The sequence below is a fragment of the Xiphophorus hellerii genome, chromosome 7, assembly GCF_003331165.1.
Source record: "Xiphophorus hellerii strain 12219 chromosome 7, Xiphophorus_hellerii-4.1, whole genome shotgun sequence".
NCBI lineage: Eukaryota > Metazoa > Chordata > Actinopteri > Cyprinodontiformes > Poeciliidae > Xiphophorus > Xiphophorus hellerii.
Window position 1 is genome coordinate 11717572 of NC_045678.1, and position 23293 is coordinate 11740864.

At 37.8% G+C, this 23293-nt stretch overlaps 1 long non-coding RNA gene across 1 annotated transcript; it reads left to right on the top strand.

The window, feature by feature from the left end:
• The first annotated feature begins 284 nt into the window (after positions 1–284).
• Positions 285–862, top strand: LOC116723296 (uncharacterized). The gene is made up of 2 exons (XR_004339955.1): positions 285–351; positions 721–862. It is a non-coding gene; the product is annotated as an uncharacterized LOC116723296 (long non-coding RNA).
• The last annotated feature ends 22431 nt before the right edge of the window (positions 863–23293 follow it).

A 23293-nucleotide genomic window follows, 5' to 3' on the forward strand; every position in this document is an offset into this window, starting at 1 on the left:
TCAGCCAAAACAAAAGCAGCGCGTGTGAGCAACAACAGCATCCTCTTATTAATAACTCGTATGCACGCGAATGATGTTATTGAGCGGTGCCACTTGCAATATATTGAATGTGGCTTGGCTTAAATAGAAGAAGCACAGGACAGAGTAATTATAACCATTACTGTTAAAAGTCCGTCTGTTTGTTTGGCACTGCATTACCCAAGATGCATCTGTTCATTTTGTAGTTCTAATTTTACGCAGCTGAGCAAGTTGGTTTTCAGCGCTTCTGTGTGGCCCGGTGGCATGGAGGTAGCATCCACATCAATCCTTTCGTACTTCCGTGTGTATGAAACCTGTGTGCGTTTTTATGATGTAAGTTTACATTTCCATGTACGATATTTGTGTCGGTTGTTGACCCAGGAGGTGATGGCGTCCTCGTGTTTCTCTGGCCCGCCGACAATGCAGGCGTTTACTTATAATAGCTCAGGTTATATACTATACTTTGCCAGATATATATTGTTATTGTATTAGTATATGAGGGAATTACCGTTCATTTCACGTGTTCTGACGGGTTTTGTCATTTGTATGTTTGTTGCATTTAACCGACGGTTCATTTGTGGTGTTGTGTCGCCCTCCGGTGGATTTCTGTGGTGCTGCAGGCCATTTTCGTCCTGTATCTACGTGTAGCTGTTTTTGCTCGCATGGCTATTAATATGTACCTTTATTGCTTTTCTGTTTCAGATAACCACACATACACACACACCCACACACACGCCCTCACACCAAGTACGGGCACCTCGGTGCTGTCTCCACCTCATCATCGGCTGTGACTTCATCTCCCGTTTACCTGCTATTGTTCTGTCAATAAACCTTCTAAGCTGCACCGGTGGAGTTGGCCTATTCCTTCTGACCGAGGAAGATTCAATTGATGAGTGATCTGAAATTAGCGCTTATCAGATACACACAGTCTTCTACAATTACTCTCTCTCCACATGTTTTAGTGAATAACCCTGAGGAAGACTTCAGGTTCTCGTTTTTTACATTCACAAAGTCTTTGCCAGAAGTATTCATGCTTATATGGTGAACATTGAACATTTACAGCCGCTGTAAGCATATGCTTAATTGATCTAGAATGATGTGCTTTCGCAGTGTTTTCTAAAGGTTAAGGAGGCACTCATTTGATCCAAAACCGTTTCAGCTCCGTTTTATATTTTTGAACTTTCAACCTTTGTCATGATGGCAGCCTCTTGGAAATTTCATTGCCAATTAAAGTCACTCCTTTCTCTCGGCATTTTAGACTTCAGCTTTATTACTGCTAACCATGCTAACTGTGCAACTAACTAATATTAAGGGCTTAGGGCAACAAAGGAAGAACGGTTACACAGCTCTTTCCTAAATTATCTCTGCTCCTAATATAAATTACTAGTGGTGGGACTTGATCAAAATTTTTAATTGAGTTAATTGTAAGGTTTGCAATTAATGCATTGCACAGAACAAACAGTGCATTTTAATCCCAAACCATATGTCGACAAAACAAAGATTTAAAACTCAAAAGCCCTGCTTGCTGCTAAATTATTGAATAAATATACTCGACAATAAATATGTTGATTGTTTCTGATCTGGTATTTAGGTTATGTGACCATCAGATTGGTGCAAAGTGCTGTTGTACTGATTCAGCTTTCAAGTGTTTTAGGAACTTCTTCAGAAACGTGGACAGTGGAGGCTGTCATCAACGTTGGGGGCGTCTGTGCTTGCAAGTGACATGTTTTGCATCGAGTCTTGTATTACTTTTGTGACAGGCTAACACCTTCAAAAACAAACTGTACACAACAACACTCTTTTCCCAGTGTCCCATTAGGTCGTTTTTTGAAGCAAAATTTAACACCCTGCGGGACAAAAGGAGCAGATTTGTCATGTTGTTTGCGGATATCGCTTGCACATCAAGTTTTAACGAATTAAAACCAATGTAATTAATCGAAATTAACGCATTAAAGTGCCGGCCCATAAATGTGTCCACTCAAAGCGAGAAGGTTGGAAAAAAAAAAAATACCTCAAAAGATGTTAGAATCTACAACATACAGTATCTATGTGCACCAGTTATGCAGCAAAACATGGATACTAGCTAATGTCACTCATCTCATATGTAAATGAAATGCTTTATATGTTAACTACTCTACATTGCTTATTCAAACATTTAAATATTGTTTTCTTTACAGTCACCCTGTATGGCTAAGTGACCCAGGTCTCCAAAAATAAACCATTCATTAAAAATAAAGAAATAAAAGGATGTAAGATTGAACACTAAGTCTTTTCTTAGGGACTTGGGGTGTTGGTCAGGACACACTGGGCACAAATAAAAAACCCAGATCTCTTATTAGCTGTTAGCACAGAATTGCAACGTTTTGTGAATAGGGAAGAAAAATAGGAAAAAATAGCCAAATATATAAAGAGAATGAAGCAAACTCAGATAACATTATGGATTTATTACCAGAATGAAAAATAAATGTTTTGACAGTTTTATATCAAACAAATAAAACAGAAACCAATCTGCATACAAGTAATTGTCTGATGTGAAGTAAACAGATCCCAAACGAACTTTATTAATAAACCTTTTAATTCTCTATTCTGCCCACTTCATAATAAAGCCATATTAAAGTATATCGGCTGTAATATTATGCAGAGCTGTTTATTTTCTCTTTGTTTGTTTTTAGTTTTTACTTTTTCATTAGCCACTATGACAATAAAATGTCTGCTCTGTGACTTTTCTCCTCCCCTCTCCCTTTTTAATTACACAGCACAAACAAGGCTGTAAAAATATTCACTACTTCCACTTTTGTTTCCAGCACTGTTTCCCACAGGAGCCAGGATTTCACAAATATATTTTAAAGTTTAATCTCTTTCCCCTTACATCCAAACTTTCTGGTTATTGGTCTCTCGCCCCCCATTGGTTATTTTATACCACAGCAGCAGACAACTTGACAACAACATTAAGGTCATCAATTTTGTTATCTTACAACAACCTGGTCCTTTGCAGAGTCATAGATGCAACAGTGAGAGCGAACAGGAACAAACCATTCTGTTTCAGTCCACTTTCCCCATTTCTATTGATAATATTCTTTCAGTGCAAATTTTTGGGAGTGTAACAGTACATTCAGCCATCTGAATACTTTAAGTATGTTTTTTTTGTGTGTGTTAAATAAACACAAATGTAAAACAAAGACATTCTAAAGACACACTAAAGTGTCTTTAGACACAAAGACATTTTAAGCGTAGAGCTGCGTGTAAAATTACTGAACCTCGGCAGAAAATTTGCTTTGACAAAACAAAACATCAACTGTTTGCAATGCAAATATCAACCAATAACAACTTAACCAATTGCTCAGAAATACTGCCATTTAATTCATTGTAATAATTTATTTATCTAATTTAGAGACAAAATAGCATATTTAATGACTACTGCTGCCTCAAAATAAATCAAGTTCTTCATTACATGTATTTTCAGTCCTTACAATGTCCCTGTTTTTTATGACTTCAACTAAACTTGGGCCCTGTAAGTAGAAATGTGCAGCTCCACAGAACATGTTGTGGTAGGACGATCGGTGGCACTGTAACTATGTCAGAGATCAACACGAAAAACACAGAAAAATGTTTGCTTTTTTCTTTTATCTTTTTTTGAGAGTGAGGCAGAGGCGGGATAGAGAGAGATGAAGGTCGGTGTCATAATTTTAAAAAAGACGCAGCTCACACGGCCACAGAGAGTGATACGCGCTGAAGTGGATCTACTCCAGAACCTGGTTTCAAAAGTGACTGTTTCTGGTCCGCCAAGATGCCAAATGTGTGTGGATGCAAAATATAAATGATAAAAAACCTTTGAGGATTGTTTCCAAATGACCCTAATTTATAGCAACAAACCTGGAATCTTAATTTTCACATTATGATTCTGTTTAATCTTAATTTAAGATTATTTAGGGTTAATCGACGCCTTGTAAGATGGTTTTTGTTTTCAGCCAGGATCCATGTCCAGACCTTCATAGTTTTGTTGTAAAAACAATTGATGGCTTTGTTTACAGACCTTTTTTTTCAAACTTTTGAATATTAAGGTAAGAATTGTTAGTGTCATAAACTAGAAGTACACCGTAGAACAAAACATCTTTAATTTACGCTAAAATACTGGGACCTGTAGTTGTTAAAATTTTACAGAATTTATACAGTAGAATTTTGGCAACCACAGCTGCCGGTGGTTTAGCTTAAGTTAGATTTTTTTTAAAGTGGAGAAAGAACATTTCATAATTTCTCTGTGCATAACTCATTAAATTGTTTTTATTTCTTTATTTGACTTATCTCGGTTATTATGACATCTGGTGAGAATTTCATGTTAATAGTATCATTAGAAAAATGTTTAGTGACGGGACATTTGTGTTTATTGCAATCTGTCAAGCTAAATGCAGTGCCTCAGCATAGAGATAAACTATTACACAAACACACTAAATAAATAAACAAACTGTTAAATTATTTCACACAATTATCATTCAATAATATTAATATTTTGGCAGCCCAGGTTCTTTCTTCAATACGAGCGAACCCTCTAACCAGACCACTGCTGGTTTTCTTTCACAGGTCGAATCGCTTTTGTAAACGAGCAAAGCTCGGGATGTTGAGTTGAACGCGCACACTGCATCTCCAGCGTGCTGTGCAGAGCTGCAATGCAGTATAGACGCCCTGCTCCCTTATTCAATCGCAATTAATTATTAGTGGATCTGGGTCCTCTGGGTGAACAACACTATCAATACTGCATCTACTTGCTGCGATCAATGAACAAGTTATTTAGGGAATTGGCTACTACCATCTGCATACTCTAACTCACTGGTGTTCACACACTCCTGCTTTTAGGCTTTGTTAAGTGCAGTGCAGCCTCCTTAGACAATGCTTAAAAACACACACTGCAACTCTACCTCTCACCCTTATTCATCGTAACTCATGACTTCATCAGTGTTTTCAGATGTATTGTTTCTGTTGCGATGAGCAGTCCATTAGCAAATGCCAATAAGCCCTCTGTAGCGTGACAGCATGTTCTCAAACAAATTAGAGCCCTAAAGACAACAGGAATATTATTATTTTCAATCCCCCATCATGTGTTCATTAATCTTCATTTGGGCCTGATGAGTGTGGCAATCAAATAAAATTATATTCCTGTTTGAGCCTCTTGTGGATAACCCCCCCCTTCACATTTAGTCCTGTCTAATACAGTCCCGCAAGCAATTGGAACGCAACAAAATTTCCAAATGACTTTAGATTAATATTGTCTGATTAGCAGCTAAATATATCACCACGCTCCTTCAAAGTCATTAGCATCGACAACAGCAGAAACAAACACATCACAAAGCAAATGTGTTGTCGAACGCCGACAGGTTCAGGACCCTTAAATATTGAAAGATAAACATCACGCAGCAGGCCTTTGTTTTTGTTACCAACCTTGCCAAATGTGTCATGCTCACCATCAGATTTTGTCGGCTAATTAGAAGGTGTGTGTTCATGGCCCGGCTCCGTTGCTTTAAATCACTGTAATTGGCCCCAATCTCCTCTTAAAACACCATTATTCATTCCCCCCATAATTACCGGCACATCTGTAGCTGCACATGTGCCAATGTCCTCTCTGACATCACTGTTCAGATCTCGCTGTCTGGCCACTGAACTGCTTTCCGTGGGTGGCCTGCTGGCTGGTGAAGGGAATAAAATTTAAAAAAAAGAAGCCATGAAGACATTTTACTTTGTTTGACAAAAGTCCTAAATTTGATTTTCTCCAGTTTACCGTAATACTGTCAAATTACTTTTTCAGAAAAGCCAACATAGCAGCCTGCTGTGCGGTGTCTGCAGGCACATTTCAAAGTGTTTTTGTTAAATATATGAATAATTTAAAAAAAAAACACACACACTGAGATTGGAATAGTGGTGCTTCAGGTTTCTCTTTGATGAGCTTGAGCAGAAGAGTTTCTCATTAATATGTTGAGGAACGTTTCTGGTGACTTTGCAGATTACCAGCCAAAGGAAACCATAGAACCTGCTGCCTAAAAAAATAAACTGCATACAGTTTTGCCCATGGGTCTTCTTGGGGAAAACATTAAATTAAATTGAAAATTATAGGGTTATTCTTTTACATGCACATTTCTGCTTTCGGAGAAAAAAAAAATTCCTCAAAATTGCATACCAAACAATTTTGATAATAAAAGTTACAACTCAGTGATGTTCATAAAAATTGGTTAAAACAACTTTTTCACATTTTGTGAAATTACAACAACAATCTGCAGTGGGTTTTAACAGGATTTCATAAGACCCGAAAAGATTGCTGATATTTTCCTAAATGTTTTATGAAGAGTGCCTTCTATTTGTATTTTCACCAACTTCAATAACCATGAATAAACTCTAGTGCCTGTAGAAGTCATTTTCAGTAAACCAGAATATGAGTTTCAGTGTGGTCGGTTTGTCAGATTAAAAGCATCTTTTGAAAATAACACCATTAAGGTAGTAAATATACTTTTATTAAGCCCACAATTAAGTATTAAATGTTTTTTTTAGTTAGTCTGACATAAAAAAGCAGAAAAGCCTCACCATTAACAGAAACAAAGACTTGAAAATATTAATCTGTGTTTAATCTAGGTAGTGAATAGAGTAAAAGCAACTTTTTGCTAATATTTAAATTTCTTGACTGTAAATACACGTGACAACTTTTAGTTACGCTTCAACCCCATCAACAGAAAACCATAAAGAGTCTCCTGTGCAGTTTGGTAAAAGACTTAAAAAGAAAGTCAAGATGTGAAGGAAGCTGCTCTGGTCAGATGATAAGAAAAAGGAATTTCATTGGCCTTTATGCAAAAAGCTTCATCTGTGATGAAAAACCATGTGTTGCCCTGAGCAAACCTCTGTAAACCATGGGATGGAGCGGCAGTGTTATCCTGCAGGGGCTGAGAAGCTGGTCAAAGTTGATTGGATGAGACTAAATAAAGGTCAATGATAGCAGACCTCTTGGCGGCTACAAAAGAAAGCCGCCAAGAGAAAATCTCTTGGCGGCTTTTTAACTTTTCACGGGCCACTAAGTCGAGACACAACCTGATTGAGAATGCAATGGCTTTACACTAATGATTATCCAATGCTAGGTCCGGTAAAGTTCCTGATTTAGTTCCAATTTAAAATCTGTGACAAGATTTAAAAGCCGCTGTTTACATATGTTAGTTAATCTCATCCAAGCTAAGGTTTGCAAAGAAGAATGAAAAGGAAAGTTCAGTCTCAAAACCGGTAGAGACAAAAACCAAAAAAACTTGCAGCTGCTATTGCAGCAAATATATTCACTCATCTCAAAGTTATCACTCACGGAGTCTGGAAGCAAATGTGCATCACACTATTTAGATTTTTATCAGTAAACAAAAAAAAATTGAAAACCATGCATAATTTTTTTTAGACCTGCTTTGTGTTGGTCTAGTACATAAATTCTCTCAAAATGAATTGAATTGTGTGGCTGAAATGTTTCACAATTTGGAAAAAGTGTGACTACTTTTGCATCTCTATATACGTATAGGTGTATAAACTATTTCTGAGCATTGCATCTATAATTTGAGCATTATACTGTGCATTAAAACTGTAAAAGTTTTGATTATCTGCCTCTTTTACTCAATGCCACTTTAAGACTTGGCTGGACATTTGAATCGATTCTGCTGAGTCACTGTTGACAAACCTTGACACGGGAGGAAAGAGACAATGATGCGGAAACTTTGAGGTAGTGCCCTCTATAGGCTTAAGGCTGCTGATATTACGCGTGACCCAATTTTCAGCTGTCCTGGATATAAACACTTGGCTTCCAGTGGATTACTGTTCTCAGTTCATGATCAAAGACACTCTGAAACAAACGACTGCAGCAAAGCAAAGAGGAATGACAACAAAAGAGAGGAATGTCGAAAGGAGAAGAGCAAAGAAGAACGGATTTACAGCACAGAAACCTGTAGAAGCACGATGCTACCAATCACACGTGCACAGGGAGACTGCATTTCAACCGAATGTTAATTAGAACGTTGATGAAAATCCTTTGAATGTCTTCAAGTATGCAAAAAATCGAATACATCAGCCATTTTCATTTCCACAACATAAATTAAACAAATGTTCTTTTAAATCATTCAGTCAAATGATCCAGGAATGTTTATTATCAAAGGCAATGTACGTAAAGATATGCTACGATCAGTTTGCTATGATTTTTATTTATTTTTTTATTCTTTCTTGATTAAATTTAGTCCAGGGCAAATAAAGTGCTTTTGTTAGGAGTGGGATACAAAATCAAGACTCAGAGGCTTCCACTAAAAGTTTATGGGAATTTTAGTTTTTGAAGTGTGACTCTATGGCGTCTATATGAACAGTAAATATATTAACATGTTCAGTTCAAAGAATGAGACAACCTTATAGAGAAGTGAAATGTGTTCCTGGTCAGAAGGTGACCAGCTCAAAAGCAGATTTAGAGAGACTGTGTGTGTTTAAAGAACATGTTGAGAGAATCTATTTATTCAAGTCTTTCATGGCATACTCCAAAAATCCACTGCAAGAGCTACAGAAACAAACAAATTCCTGGTTGATTTGTATACATTTCTACAATGTGAAGAGAGCCTGAGAGAAAGTTTAATCAAGACATTTCCTGACAGCAACTCCTATTGACACCAATTATTGATCAGGTTTAGAAGAAGAAAGATACCTGCTTGGAAAAGCTTTAGTCAATGGGTACTCAGTGAACAGAAACCTAATTCAAAACAAAAACTGTTATTTCTGCTATGAGAGAGGGCAGCATTTCTGATACTAATATCAATGTGAGGTTCTACTGATTTACTTTTTTTTTTTCTTGAAAAGCTGACTTTTGTCAGTTTTAAAATAAAACATTGAGTCTATTTGGTTGTCCATGTGGTTGAAATGCTTGAGCAGGAACTAAATTGTTTTTTCATGTATTTCAGGAATTATTCCCCATAATAAGTACCCATACAGGTGTAAAATATAACATGTGACAAAGTAAAGGAAAGCCTGAAAAACAAAACGCTGAAGGGACTTATTAGTCCATCTATATTCAGTCTCTGCCACAAGCTCTGTGGCTGCACACTTAACCGCGGCCGATGTGCAGTGGAGCATTCAAGTCTTGTCCTTGTCTTTTTGTTTCCCAAACTCTATCACTCAGGCTTATGCAGAGGCAATATTAATCACCGTGACCTTCCTCTATACACAAACCGTATCAATGAAAATAAAACACACTTTAAAGTTTATTTACCATAGCGAAACCTATCAATAACTTAAGTTCCTTTGGGTGAATGGGAATTACATTTTCAGGACATTAACCTTTGTCTGAAGTATAAAAATAAAAATAAATATTCAATATGTTATGCTTTGTTGATGATGAGGAAAAGAAAGAAAGAAAGAATCTTGCATGCACAAATTGCCGCCAATTTGAATGTACATGTACATCTGGTGGATCCGAAACAAATGAACAAAATAATACAGATTGTGTGAGCTCCCTGGAGAAACAGTGTAGTATTTCTGCTTGGTGTCATCATACTCATTATAAGACACCCATTTATAGATCTGAGAAGGGGATTTCAGTTCCTTAGAATAGCCTTTGAGGTCAAACTGAGACAAGCTTTTTTTTTTTTAAAACAGACAGAAGTGTGCCAGGCTAAGTCTGAGAGATTTTTAAACTGATTGCTCTCATTTCCTTGATATGCTTTCCTACTGTAAATGAAACCACTCACTTGCTGAATGTCCTTTAAATTCACTTTGCAATTATGTAGGCTGTAGAAAACTTCAGGACACATGGAGTTCATCACTGAAGACTTTTTGTGTTACAGAACAAAAAAAAAGAAGAAAGAAGTCATGATTAAAACATTAGGTAAGAGACTGGCAAGTCTTTTTTTTGTAGGTGGTCTAATTAGATCACATCTATTCAAATGCACTTCTTTCACATGAGTGGGATATTTTTATAATAAACCAGTGTCTTTGTGCACATATTATGAAGTATGTTAATAGGAGCACCTGCTGGTTCACAATTGTTTCTACCAAAATGAGACAATTATTTTCTTATATTAGTATTACCCAAATTCTGGGCATCAAACTTCCTGGGAACTTATACTTTAGACTGGTAGTCAAAAAATTGACAGTAACCTTTACCCAGCGCTTTAAGTGGAAAACAGTAAGTGTGGCTGCTCTCCTTAACGTTAAATATGCAACACAAATATGGGTAACATTTTCACATAGATTTATCTATTTTTCTGTAGATCAATATGAATATATACATCTTTCATGATTGGTTTTTGGCGTTTGGTTTATTTCTTGTGGGTAATTTATGCTTCATGCTTTCTACCATATTAACTTTTTCCTTGAGGTCGATTTGTATATTCTATTGTTGTGTTCCCCTTCCTGAAATTTATTTGGTCAGATTTTTTAGTATTGTGATCTACTGTTTTTATACTTATAGGTCTTATCAGTTTGTGCCTGCATTTTGTTCTTACTGTATTTCTAGTTAGTTGGTTTGTTATGTCCTCTTTAGTTTGTCTCATGTCATTGGTCTGCCTCCTATTTCTCTTGTACTGACCCTCAGTGATCTCCATTCATGCCTTTCACCTGCACTGCCTCGTCATTCTCATGTGTTTCACCTGACCTGCCACTAATAAAAAAGAATTTCTTTCGCTGTCAGGCTTGGAATCTCTGTTTTTGTGCCTTTATTCAAATCTAGTTCCTGTCTTTGGTCCATAGTCCATTTTCTTTCTATTCCTGAGTTTACTCATGGTGCAGAGCTTTAGGAGGAAAATATCAATGAGGAAATGCAGTCTACAATTTCAAGTCAAGTCTCAACACTTTATTCCACGAGCCTAAGTTGAGTCTGAAGTCTCTATTTGTAGCTTATGAGTTTAGTCCAGATGAATTATATTGCATTGATTGCTGATTAGTAGACGCAGAAAAAAGTTTAGTTTAATGTTGTCTAGTGAAATATGCCTGCCCAGAAGCCATCCTACCTCCTTGGCAGGGTCTGAATATTGTCCGCGAAAACAATAAATCTCCACATTCAGACACTGCTGAGGGCAAGCCTAACAATGCATGTTTGAAATAACTATCAGAGGCCCATTCACACAACCCGCGGTTAATCACCCAACTGCCTCAATTCATTCTCTGCATCCTATTCTCTCTTCCCTCACACTTAATACTCCTTCACATCACCCAGTAATCTCATTCATCAATGCCAGACCAGAGTGGATATTAGGAGTCCTACAAGAATACATTATCTTCCTGTCACTGGTATCCTGACTTCATCAGGAATAGTCCATGTAAAGGAATAATTTCCAGCATGGGTGAAACCCATCAGAGCTTTGATGTTGGAGTTTCTGGAGTCATTGTGTGGATTCACAATGACCTTTACGCCATTGTTTCTGAGGATGCAGGCAGACATTATTTGGTGCACTTTTTAAGAAGGTGATAAGCTTAAGGAATACATTATAAGAGTTTCTTACTCTGTGAGCGGTCCAGCAGGGTTGCACTGTCCCAGTGTGCACTTTTACGAGGGTTTTTTTGTGTGACACTTCACTGCTGTCCAACCGTGACATCTGCTGCACTCCTCCTGAGCATCGCGCTAAGGCTACGGGAGGGTTAAGCTGTCTGGGGCTGCTTGTGCTTAAAGTTCCACCTAACACATTTTAGATTTCTTATTTAATCTTTCAACAGTTTAAGTTTTTGGAAAAAGAAAATCAATTATAGTTAAAATGGAAAATTGACTGCTTTTCTGTTATACTTTTCTACACGCACATAACCATTTAGATCATGCATAAAAGTAAGGACAGTTGTGATGGTTCATTATCATGGCGGCAACATATTTGGGTTTTGGAATATGCACAGAGGATCAAGGAACACGCATACTTTTCACTGCCAAGCTAAAATTTTAAATCCACTCAGTTTTGATATGACTTGTTGATAGTCCAATTCACAATATTTTGTGTTTTTAATGAATTATTAAAAAAAACTTACAGAAAGAGTGTTTCTTCCGCTTTAGACACAAAGATATTTGTCAACGTAATTATTATTGCCCAGTCTTATAGGAGCGATTTGCCCTGTGCTCAGATCTCTCCCACCTCAGCTAGCAAAAAGGTGCCGACTGGTTTTTGATTTACTTGCTGTTTAGTTTGAATCCGAATCCTTGTCCAGATTTGGAGACTGGCCAGGTTAGGCTATGCTGAAATAAGAGGAAACTTTACAGTTCCACTGGCTTGCTGATGAATGCTTATTTAAGTATAGTTTAGAAGAAGCAAAATGCAAAGCATGTGTACCACTTTGTGTTTAGGTTTTAAATATCTACAAAAGGAAGCAATGGTTTAGGACGAAGGAACCGGGATATTATGAATATCATCTTGATGACTGCTCATGGTAAACAATCCAGGCGTTAAGTGGCTTACAGGGGAATATGGCCACCCTCAGAAGACTTTCTCTGAAATCCTCTCCCTCCATTTTCTGTGTAACCCACTGAAGCTTCCCCTAGTTTATATTCTCAGTGCAGAGCTTTGTGTGTCTCCAGTTGCCCTCTGTGTGAGGGTGGCATTATAGACTCAGCAGGGTGTTCGGTGGGGGTCAGAGCCAGCATTTAACCCTCTGTAGACTCAGCAGCCGCTCGTTCTCCAGGACACCTGTTCTTTTTTACACACGGGAAGGGAACAGTTGTAGCCGCTGACTCTGAGGTGAGACCAGCGATATGACTAGAGCTGTTGTTGAAGACAAAACTTTAGAAACACAAGTGAGTTATGAGAAGCATGCTAAGCTCACAAAAATGTAATATATAATACTAATCTACAGCAATAAATGTGCCTTATCTTATCTTTATGTCTTTTTTTTTTAACAGAGGCATACAGTGTGAAGACAAACCTTATTTTATATAAAAATTAAGTTTCCATTCCAGGTGAGATGACAGGCATATCTGCTTGAAGAGACATAAAAGCCATGTATAATGTATTGACAAAATGTGTGCGCTTGTGCCGCTCTTCATGTAAAATTCAAACTGATTTGGGGGGAAAAAGAAATGCATCTATGAGGTCCTCAACCCTCGCCAGAAAGACAACCGAGAGAAAACAGAAGTGGAGGAGCCAAGAGGGAGGGTTCATAGAGGATTTGGGTCATAAATTGCCAAGAGGGATTGCATTGTGCGCAGGCGTGTGCCTGCGTGTGTGTGTGTGTGCGCGCGCTGGGGTGCACCTATCTGTGTGTTTGTGTCAAGACTTGTGAATGTGTATGTTAATATGTTCTTTTTTATCCTTGTGCGCTGTCATGTACGTCTGTCAACAAGAACATATTTATTGCTTCAAACTAAGAGTGTGACAGACAATATTCAACTTGATCAGTCTGACTACTGAACTGCTGGTCAAAAACTTAAAATATCGATCTTTTCTGGGTCAGTGAATGCATCATTTTCAGGAGCTAGAAGGTTATGTCTTGTCAGCAACAACAATCTTCAACATGGAAGTTTTTATGGAAGGAAAATGATTCAGTGAGCTGTTTTCGGTGATGTGTTTAAAATTTAAATCAAACGAGGAATAAATTGAAGCTTTAGAAAGGACATGGTATTTTCAACAGGGGGATTTCTGCTGTTCATTCAAGCTGCAACCAATAAACAGGCAAAGCAAAAGTTTCTGTGTTTCCTCATTTTCAACTTTCACTTTCAGTCCTGTTGAACTTGTTAGATATGAAAATGTTGGCAGCTCTTCAGGAATCTCAGATGTAAGTAAAGGCCCACTTAACTGTTAGTAAAGCTATGTTAACCAGTAAGAGCACGTTGTACATGACGTTTTACATAAAGTCTTGTCACCTTTTTACACACATACATAAATGGGACGTTAAGTCTGCGTTTCCTTTAAGTTTACAACTATGTACTATTTTGAGCAGGTGCGCCTCATACAATCCCAGTAATACACACTTAAGTTTGTGTTTGCAATGTGAGAAAATCTATAAAAGCTTCAGGGGCTTGAATATTTTTGCAAGGCTCTGAAGAAATTATTTCAAAACACCCTTTGGTAATTTTGTTTCTCGAGAGCCATTTTATGCTCTACAGTTATACCAATCCTTTTTATTACCATTCTACATTTTACACACATGAACAAATCCATAGTATCAGTATCTTCCACTGCGACGCCACAAATGCCAAAACCCAAAATATCTGGAACACTGATGTGTAGTTATTAAGGGGCTCGCACAAAGGCGTGTTTTTGGCAGTGATGTACGGCTCTAAGGGTGAAATGCCAGACGGTCTCCAAGTGCTGGCGTCCGTCCAGCTACCATGCACCCGTGAAGTTAAGGGTCCTCCGAATTGCAGAGGGATGTTGCATAGGAGCGGGGCTAGACAGGCCGAATATATCTGCAGATATTAGGGCTATGGTTACTGTCTAGATATAAGCTCTGAAATGGCTTAGCTCTGAAGCCTATAGGCTGGAGCTGTGTGTTTGATGAAGGGTTTCTAATTCAGTCACACTGGAGGGTTATGTGGCTTTCATGAGCAGTCGTCGCAGCAATAAGCGCTGGTTGCTGACTGTTTAGTGGACTCTTTGGATATCTTCTCTGTTTATTCAGCTCAAAAGGTCATTGGTTTATGACCCACTATTCCGGGCTGTCATCGCATGACCCCGTAGTGACATCCCTTTGTGAGATGTCGTGCTTACTCGGCACATCTCCTGTCAATCACCTCGGCTACAAGGACAGAGGTGATGCCTAAATGTTTACTCCTTGACGTGTTCTGTCAGCAGATTTTCTGAATGCTTAAAATATATTGTTTTGATGTAAGACTACAGCATCCTCTTAGATTGGTGGCTGAAACAAGGACTTTCCATTCTCTCATAATATTCTGTCGGACGACAGATTTATCCCTGATTACAGTTTGCGAAAGGCACAGCAGCACAAAGGAAGGACATTCATGAGTAATCAGATATTTTTGACTGATATTGAAGGCAAAAAATGCTGAAAAGCTGGTAGAAAATTCTCTGTCTACCAGTTTTACTTTCATACTACTTGTTTTTTGTTTCAAAAACACAAAGTCTTACCCAGTATTTTTGCCTAGTTTCTGGCGTAAATATCTTAAAGTAAGACGGAGCTAACTTACAAGTAACTTTTCTGCAAGATATAGAAGCTTGTTCTAAATCAATAATTCTTTAAAATTGATTTTTTAAAGTGTTAGTTCCTGTGGCAGATTTTTTCCAGTTATAACATGGAAAAAAATATCTTGTCAGTGTGTATTGAGTGCTGGTCATTGGTGTACGGTCTTGATTAGATAAATTTTTTTTGTATCATTCACCTCTAATATAATATGAGAATACTTGGGTGTCTGTGGATCATTTTCATGTAGTTCTTGAGTAGCAATAAAGACAGAAAGGAAGACCGAGTGAAGGTTTCCACACCGGCTATTGCGTCATTAATACATAAAAAAAAAAGAGATTTGATTATGCACAGAGTTCATTTTATTAGTGAAGAATAAAACTGCTGGGAGTTCTTCAGCTGGCCTGGACGCACATTTTAATAGCCTTGAATCATATTTTTGGGGTGGGGAAATGGAGAGGAAGCTCTGTGGGAGAGAACTGTCTGTCACTGAGCAATTCTTACAGAATGAATCAAAGTTTTGTTTTTTTACTGCATGTAGGTGACCATTCTCATTTTTCCCCCTCCAATGAAACTCTTTTACAACCTTTTTGATCTCTGGGTTGGTTAAAGGCCATTTAAGCACCTACACATACCTCATGCCTAATTTCTTCTGTCTTAATTTACATCATGCTGCATATTTGTCCCCCTCTATGATTACTATTTCAGCCTTGGGAGTCTCTGTTATAGCTTTGACTTTTACAGTGCTACACAAAGAGCTGCTATGGCTGCATCAACATCTGCCAGTGCTGCGATAGTTTGGGCTAATGTTTTAATTGGTTCCCGAGAACACGGGGCAATCCAAATTGCTTCAGTGTCCCAGAGGCTTTCTCTCTTAATGAGATATCCTCCCCTCTCAGGATCAGAGGGGTCCTGACCTTAGTGTCGTCACCAGGATATTATTGTAGTAGAGTCCCCCTTCTCTGATAGAGCACACAGAGAGGTTAATGAAAGCAGAAGTCAAGGAGGTGTCTGTACACACATGGGGAACAGCTGTTTTCAGGCACACATGTCTCCGAAAGAGACCGAGAAGCAGAAATAGAAGGAAAGGGAATGTTCTCCACCTGTAGTTCAAACTTCTCCTGTCTAGGGCATTTCAACTCCAGTGAGCCTTTTTCCTCCATCCCTTTCATACTACTGAGCAAACTCATTTATTCTCATAGCAGAGGACATTTCAAATTTTTATACAACACCAAATTGTGGTATTCTCAACATTCGTAGTTTGTGCCAAACTGTGGCATCATTGCATCATTTATTAGTTCTTTTTATATTTTTACCGTTTTAGTTTGTTCTATGGTAGCTTGGTTTTCCATCATTCTTTCATCTTTTTTCTCAGTAGTTTGTTGAGTGTTACTAGTTTAGTGAGTTTGTTGAAAAAGTGTTAAGACTGTAAAGCTGAATTTCTTTTGTTAATAAACTCGTGTATACTGGAGAAAAGTTGTGTAACGTCTTGCTGCACGTATGCCTTCACCTGTTGTCACTTTAAAACCCAGTCATATCAGGCAGGTCTTTTTAGACAAAGAAAAGACTGAATTATTTGGCTACTATATCCCAGGTGGTGCCTGGTAATTCTGATCCAAATAATTAGTTATCTGAATAATTACCATAAGCAATTATTTACAGCTATTAACAGCCAATCTACTGTTACACAAGTGTCTTACACAATGGTGTCCACTGTAAACATCTTTAAATATTGTTTTGTTGTTCCCAAAAAGTCTTAGCAATGCACTCTAAATATTTAGGAAAAGTACAAAATCCCAAAGACCATGATGATAAAGTGAGCAAAAGCAGTGTTGACTGAAAAAGGATTTATGGGTTTTTCACATAACAACCTCTTTTGGATATAATAAAAAGGTGGACGGTCACCCTTTATCTCCATTGTTTGAACATGTTTGAAGCTGATTAAAAGCACATCATTTGCGGTAGAAGCTGGTGCTTCAATCCCCAAGAGGTAAAATGGTCTTTCACAATAATAATAAAAAAAAACATGTGAGTAGTAAACAAAAAATATTGCATTAGAGGGACGTTTTTGTGAAGAAAGCGCTTTTCACAAAGTTTTGACAAATTGGAAGTACACAAATGGAGGCAGATATTTTCAAGCTCTCTGCAAAGATGAAACAAAGACAGTGCAAACCATTTGGAATCCTGATAAAAGAAATGCCAGCTTAAGGCCTTGCCAAAAGACATTTCATGAAGTCAGACCAGTTTTTGAATAGCATTCTTGGAAAAAATGAAAAGCTACATAAAGTTGCACCAAAACAACAGAAGAAAGAAAAGTTTATAAAGACTAACAAATGCATACATGACTCATCCTGCTGTTTACTGATGTCACTGAAGGTGGGGCATCCAGCCAAGTTTCTATTGATAATGTGTTGATGCAATCTGAGTTTCACACAGCAAATGCAGCTTACAGACATCATATCTAAAATCAAAACTCCATCTTATTTGACGATAGTACTGAATTGAAACATATGCTTATCAGTGACCACGACCTGATTATGGCAGATCTGGGAAATCTGGAGGCCAGGGCAAAATCTCAAAGTCATTTCTGTGTTCCTCAAAAACATCCCTGGACCATTTTTTTTTTTGCTTTTATTCATTTTTATTCGCAATTTATTTGATCTGTAAAGCCCCTGTGAAATTGTAAGTATCAGTTACAAAATAAGAGCAGTTGAAGACAACACTAATTTCAACACACACAAAAATGTACACAATGTATATCATCAAAGGTCACAAAACTGTAAGCAAATTCAGCAATTGTCCAGTGGCACTTTCCATTGTATAAACATGTAAATCCTCAAATTCAAACAGTTGAATTTGGTGTATGACTACTTAAAATGATTCACATTTGTTGAAAGTCGTTTTGAATAGGTCTGCTCTTGGAGGTGATCTTATGTATGGGAAGCAGAATATCTGAATCCCAACTCAGTACATGCCCTTTGGTACCTTTGTGGCAGGATGCATTATTCTGCTGAAATAGGCCAGAGATTTTAGGAAAGTCCATGTCCATGACAGGGTGTACATGGTGCGTAGCAAAGCTGTGGAAGGTGGTATGTGTCTAAGTATCATCCACATGAATGTCAAAGAACAAGGTTTACTTGTAGGAAATTTCCCAAAGCATCATACTGTCTCCACCATCTTCTCTTAAAAAAAAGCATCAAACTCCAGTTCTTGAGGGTTGGCATCCTGCAACCGTTGTTGCTCAACAGGTCTTGCAGACTTTCAGATTGTCTTGCATTCTGAAAGTTGTGGGTTTCCTCCCGCCACATGTTAGTCAGAGGCAAAAATTAAAGTTTACCTAGCATTTCCCCTAAACAAAATTGTCTCAGATGATTTCATTTTGAGCCTTTGTTTTGTCCTGATTTTTTCCTTTTGCAGCTCTAAATGCTTTATGACTTCATAGAGCAGCTGTGGTCTTCTGTCCAGAGTTTTTATTCTGCCTATTCATGCCTGTTTTTTCCCTGGGTACTCCAGCTTCATCCCAGACTCCAACAAGGTGAAATATAAGTTGTTTTGTTTCACTAAATACCCATTTTTCATTATCTGCTCCGTCCAAGGTTTTGTCTCTCTTCTTCAAACTATTTTTTCTCTTTCTAGTCCTTTCTGTATTTTATTTTCAGTTTTCTTTGCACGCCCTGAATCCGCCTACCAAATTAACCACTTGGTTGTCTTGTGTGACTGCATCTATACCTGTCTTTCTGCGGGTATTTAAGCAATTTCTTCAGACTGATTCGCAGCTTCACTGAGAAATTGATCACTGTGGCCACTGGGGTGATCAACCGGCTTCAAGATTAAATCTGGCTTAAGGCTACAACTGGAGACATTCAGTTCTCTCTTAGTTACCTTTGACTCATCTTGTGCCAACAAGTTTAAAAAAAGTTTATCCAACTGTCATCTGACCTCTAGTTCTCACCAATACGTTCTTATTCTCCTTACATTCCAGAACTCATCCAATCTCCAACTCTCAAGAAAGCATTCTCATTAAAAACACATCTTGAAAATCAATACTGTTTATTTTATCTCATCATTTTGAATATCCTCCATATGCCACTTCTACTTCAAGAGACAGCATCAAGTGAGACAGCATCAAGTGAGACAGCATCACTTACATTATTACAAAGCCTGAGGTCAGAATCTTTTGAGTCCATTAAGCCATTAATTACAACAAGCTGAGATGTGGGCATTTCCAGGATGTAATTTTCAAGAATAAAAGAACATCGTTTTGAATGTTGCTAATATTGTCTGCTGCTGGGAACTTCAACACAAAAGTTATTGTTGTGCAACTTTTAGATTCATCACTGTTCCAAGACCCTGGATAAAATAGCTAAATTATCTCCTCAGGCTGGTTTTCAGGTGACTGGTAATGAACCATTCATTTGTCGTCTAAAAGTTGGAGGACAACTCCAGCTTTGTCTCAAGGACTGTATTGGAGACCCCTGGTGTGTTGACTCTTCAAATATTTGAGAATCAGTGTTTCTACCAAGAGTGCTTGTGTGCATGGTCTGTCTGATTTGCCCCAGTACTGACTACAAACTGGTTCATTTCAGAAAAACAGTCAGCAAGAGAGGTTTGGTGTGCCTGTGTCTTTAACAACCAATGAACATCATGGTGAAGTGGGCCAAGACTCAACAGATGAATGGACTATAGCTGTGGATGGTTTTACCAAAAGTAACACCCAATTACACTTCAAAAATATGCCTGTAATATTTAATAATAAACATCTCACACCTTCTTTTATGTGGTTGGAGGTCAATGTTCCAAGAACCAGCACCAAGCATTCCTTCTCTCATATTCTTAATTCAAAAGAGTCAAAAGTGTTGATGAAACTCTTCACGGGTGTACTCCTTGGTTTTTCTGTAAATACAGTAAGATGTATCCAAAGTGTCTTAAACATTCAATTCAGATGGATTCTGGTGATCACAATTTGCAATTCCCTTTATAAGCACTGATAGTTATGAATAGAACAGCTCTGAATAGAATCACTATGCCGTACCGTAGAGGCAGGTGGTTGTTCATTGAATGAAATAGTATAGAATGACACGTCTTACACTACCAATTTGTGTTGTCTTTACTTCTCGGTTGTCGTCTGTTGGGATTTGGATCAGCCACACTACTCCACATGCAATTAAAGGATTAAAAGGTTTTTAAAAAATTGGTGGATGCTTGTCTTCTCTACTATTAGAATGTAGTTTTGTAATTTTAGATGTTTGGAGCACTTCACGAGTCTCAGATATTTAAAAGTAATCATCACATGTCTGGATTAAAGCATTTAAAAAGCTATTATCCAATAATGGACCCTTTCAAAAATGAAATTCATGTTGTATGTGTTGCCATGGCAAGTGAATCAATACATCTAGCAAATTCTTTCTATGAAGATGCTGGCAAGCTGTAATTTTTTGTGTGTGAAATAAATGCTTTGGTGAATTTGAAAAAAATAATCTGATTTATAAAACCATTGACTGCTTTTTGTCTTACAAATCTTTGAAGTTTATTCTCAACCATTCATTGGTCAGTGAGGAGGACAAGACTGAGAAAAAAAAAAACAGCTTATGTCCTTCACCTGTGGTCACCAATTGATAAACAGGGCCAGACAAATGAAAAAGAGATTACAATCTGCATGGGCTGTCAGTGCTGAGTGGGTGCATTTCCTTTTCGGTCTCTTCAGGGTGACAATGGAGAGAAGAGAAAGAGAACAAGAATGAGAAAAGGGAAGACAGTTGCATGGTCACACTGGGCCTCGGGCCATTTTTCATGGTTCAAAGGGACTTTTGTTTATACCAATAATGAAAAAGAGATATCAAAGATATGGAAAGCAGTTCTGCTCTGCTGATAGGAGCACGTATGACACAAACCGTATTCCTGCCAGCAAAGCAGAGATACGGCAGATATCTAAATGCTGAAATGTTATTCTGGCTGCCTGGGGCGCTGCAGCGTCACTTCTTCCATGCTAAGTCCTCTTTTAAAACCAGCTAAATCAATTTAGTACAGCTTGTTTGCTCCTCTCAAGGATCGCTTAAAGAATTAACTAGTGATTCTACCTAGCAGTCTATTCCACAAATAAAACCTCATATCAAGGAAAAAATAAAAACACTTAAATATTCTAATAAGATGTTTAAGAATGTTAGCCTTTTTACTCAATTATGCTGTAGAGGAGAGGTAGAGATAGACTAAAGCAAACCTTGTTTCAGACATTTCAGACTGAATGTGATTTTTGTTCTTGTTTTTTTTTTTGTAGCATAGATTATTTATTAAGGCATGTATACCCTTTTTAATATTTTTAAAACAGGTTTTTGTTCCCTATTAACAAAATTTTGTTACTTTACTGGTATAATTACACTTTCTGCAAATTTTTGGTTCCAATAAATCAATGCAGTAGTGATAAAGAAAATTTGTGGATTAATCCAGTCTTCCTCAGCAACAAAACTTATGAACCTATTAAAAGACATCAGGTACATGTCTTTTGTACCTGATGTCTTTTTTTGTTCTGGGTTGCTCCTCTGATGGGTAGCCTGATTCTGTTCTCCATTACTGTTCTTCACTAGCTGAGAAAATCGGATTTGCAGTCACTGTGTTAATTCAGTGAGGATCCCATTATTTTCCCACAGCCATTTTTTAGTGTATGTGCTTTGTGTGATGTTGATAAAATTATGTGCATCTTTGCTATTGTCCAAAATTATTGACACCCTAGGTAAAGCCTTAAACATTAAAAATAACTTGCGCAATAGTTAACATAATTGACAAGAAGGGCTGCTCGTTACTGAACTAACCCTAACCCTATTTTCTGAACCCTGTTTTAAGGATTTACAGACTTTTAATGAGTTGTGGCTTAAACATCCTTTAAAATGAATTGCCTTCTCCGATTTTGTCCCCTGACCTCGATTCTTCTTTTTGCATTTTGAAGCTCGACTTACTTCCAGGTAACGATCCAGCAGCACGAAATGCAAATACTTATTTCGTTCACAGCTCAATGTTTTGATCAGGAGTATACATGCATTTAGCTCCAGTATGGACATCTTGTCTTATGTTCACAGGAAATTATTAAATAAGGAGGTGAGAGGCGAACATTTTAAGTCTGAGGTAGGTTATGGTGCAGCAAAAAAAAGGTTGATATATTGTAAAGATTTTCACAGATCATTATCTGAGTGTGTGAAAAGCATAGTGGGCATTCTGCAGTGATTCACAATGGTGAAGGTGAGTGAAGACATCCTATATCATAATGTCATTTTGAAGAGGCGTGGTTATCTCTTCTCTCATAAAGCTGAAACTTGACAGAGAAAAGAAATAACTGAGAATGAAGGGGGGGAGATGCACAAGACATGAAGCAAGGGAAGGTTGAATATTCCTGGCAGGAACCTTCTGCCTCAGCCGACCCTATTGTCTCATAATCTAGAAAAGCTTTTCGCCTCATTGGTTCTTTATCGCTGCATATCATGACGGGGGCTGAGCAGATGTGCCATGTGAGTGAACCAGCATTTTCCGTTCTGACTGCGTTTGTTCATTACAGTAGACTTACTGTGTGGGTGCAGTCACTGATCCACTCAGAGATGCTATGCCAGGGACATTCATGTCATATAGCCGGTCTAGAGACAGTCATTACAGAGTGCAGCGCAGGGCTGTGGAGCAGCGCTCAGTCTGTGCTGAAACTCAAAGCTCTGACCCAGATCCCAGATGGAGAAGGTTTTTCATCTTCTCACTCTCTTTTTAGAACAAAGGCTCATCTAGCCCTCAGATATATGCGTCAGTTTCACTCAAATGTGCATTTCCACCATTTTCTTCTAGCGTCGTGTTTGAGGTTTTGCTGATATAAAATTCCTATAGTGGATGAGAGTGCTTTCTGGAGTCTAACTGATGAAGGGCTGCCAACCAGCCTTTAGGTTGCTCCCCCAATTAGTATAAACCTAGAAAAGGAAAAAAAAATAAATGTTAGCATGAAGATGACTGTGTCTTTAAACAACCAAGTCATACACAAACTTCTTCTTTAATCAAACAATTTCATTTTCTTTTTCCACATTAGTGCCTTCTCTAACATTTCTCTCCTTTTGAAGGAAACCCCTTCACTCTTCTGCCACTCTCCCAAGATTCTCCTAATCTCATGGAAAAATTAAATTAACATAAAATCAATTAATACATTAATTAGCCTTCT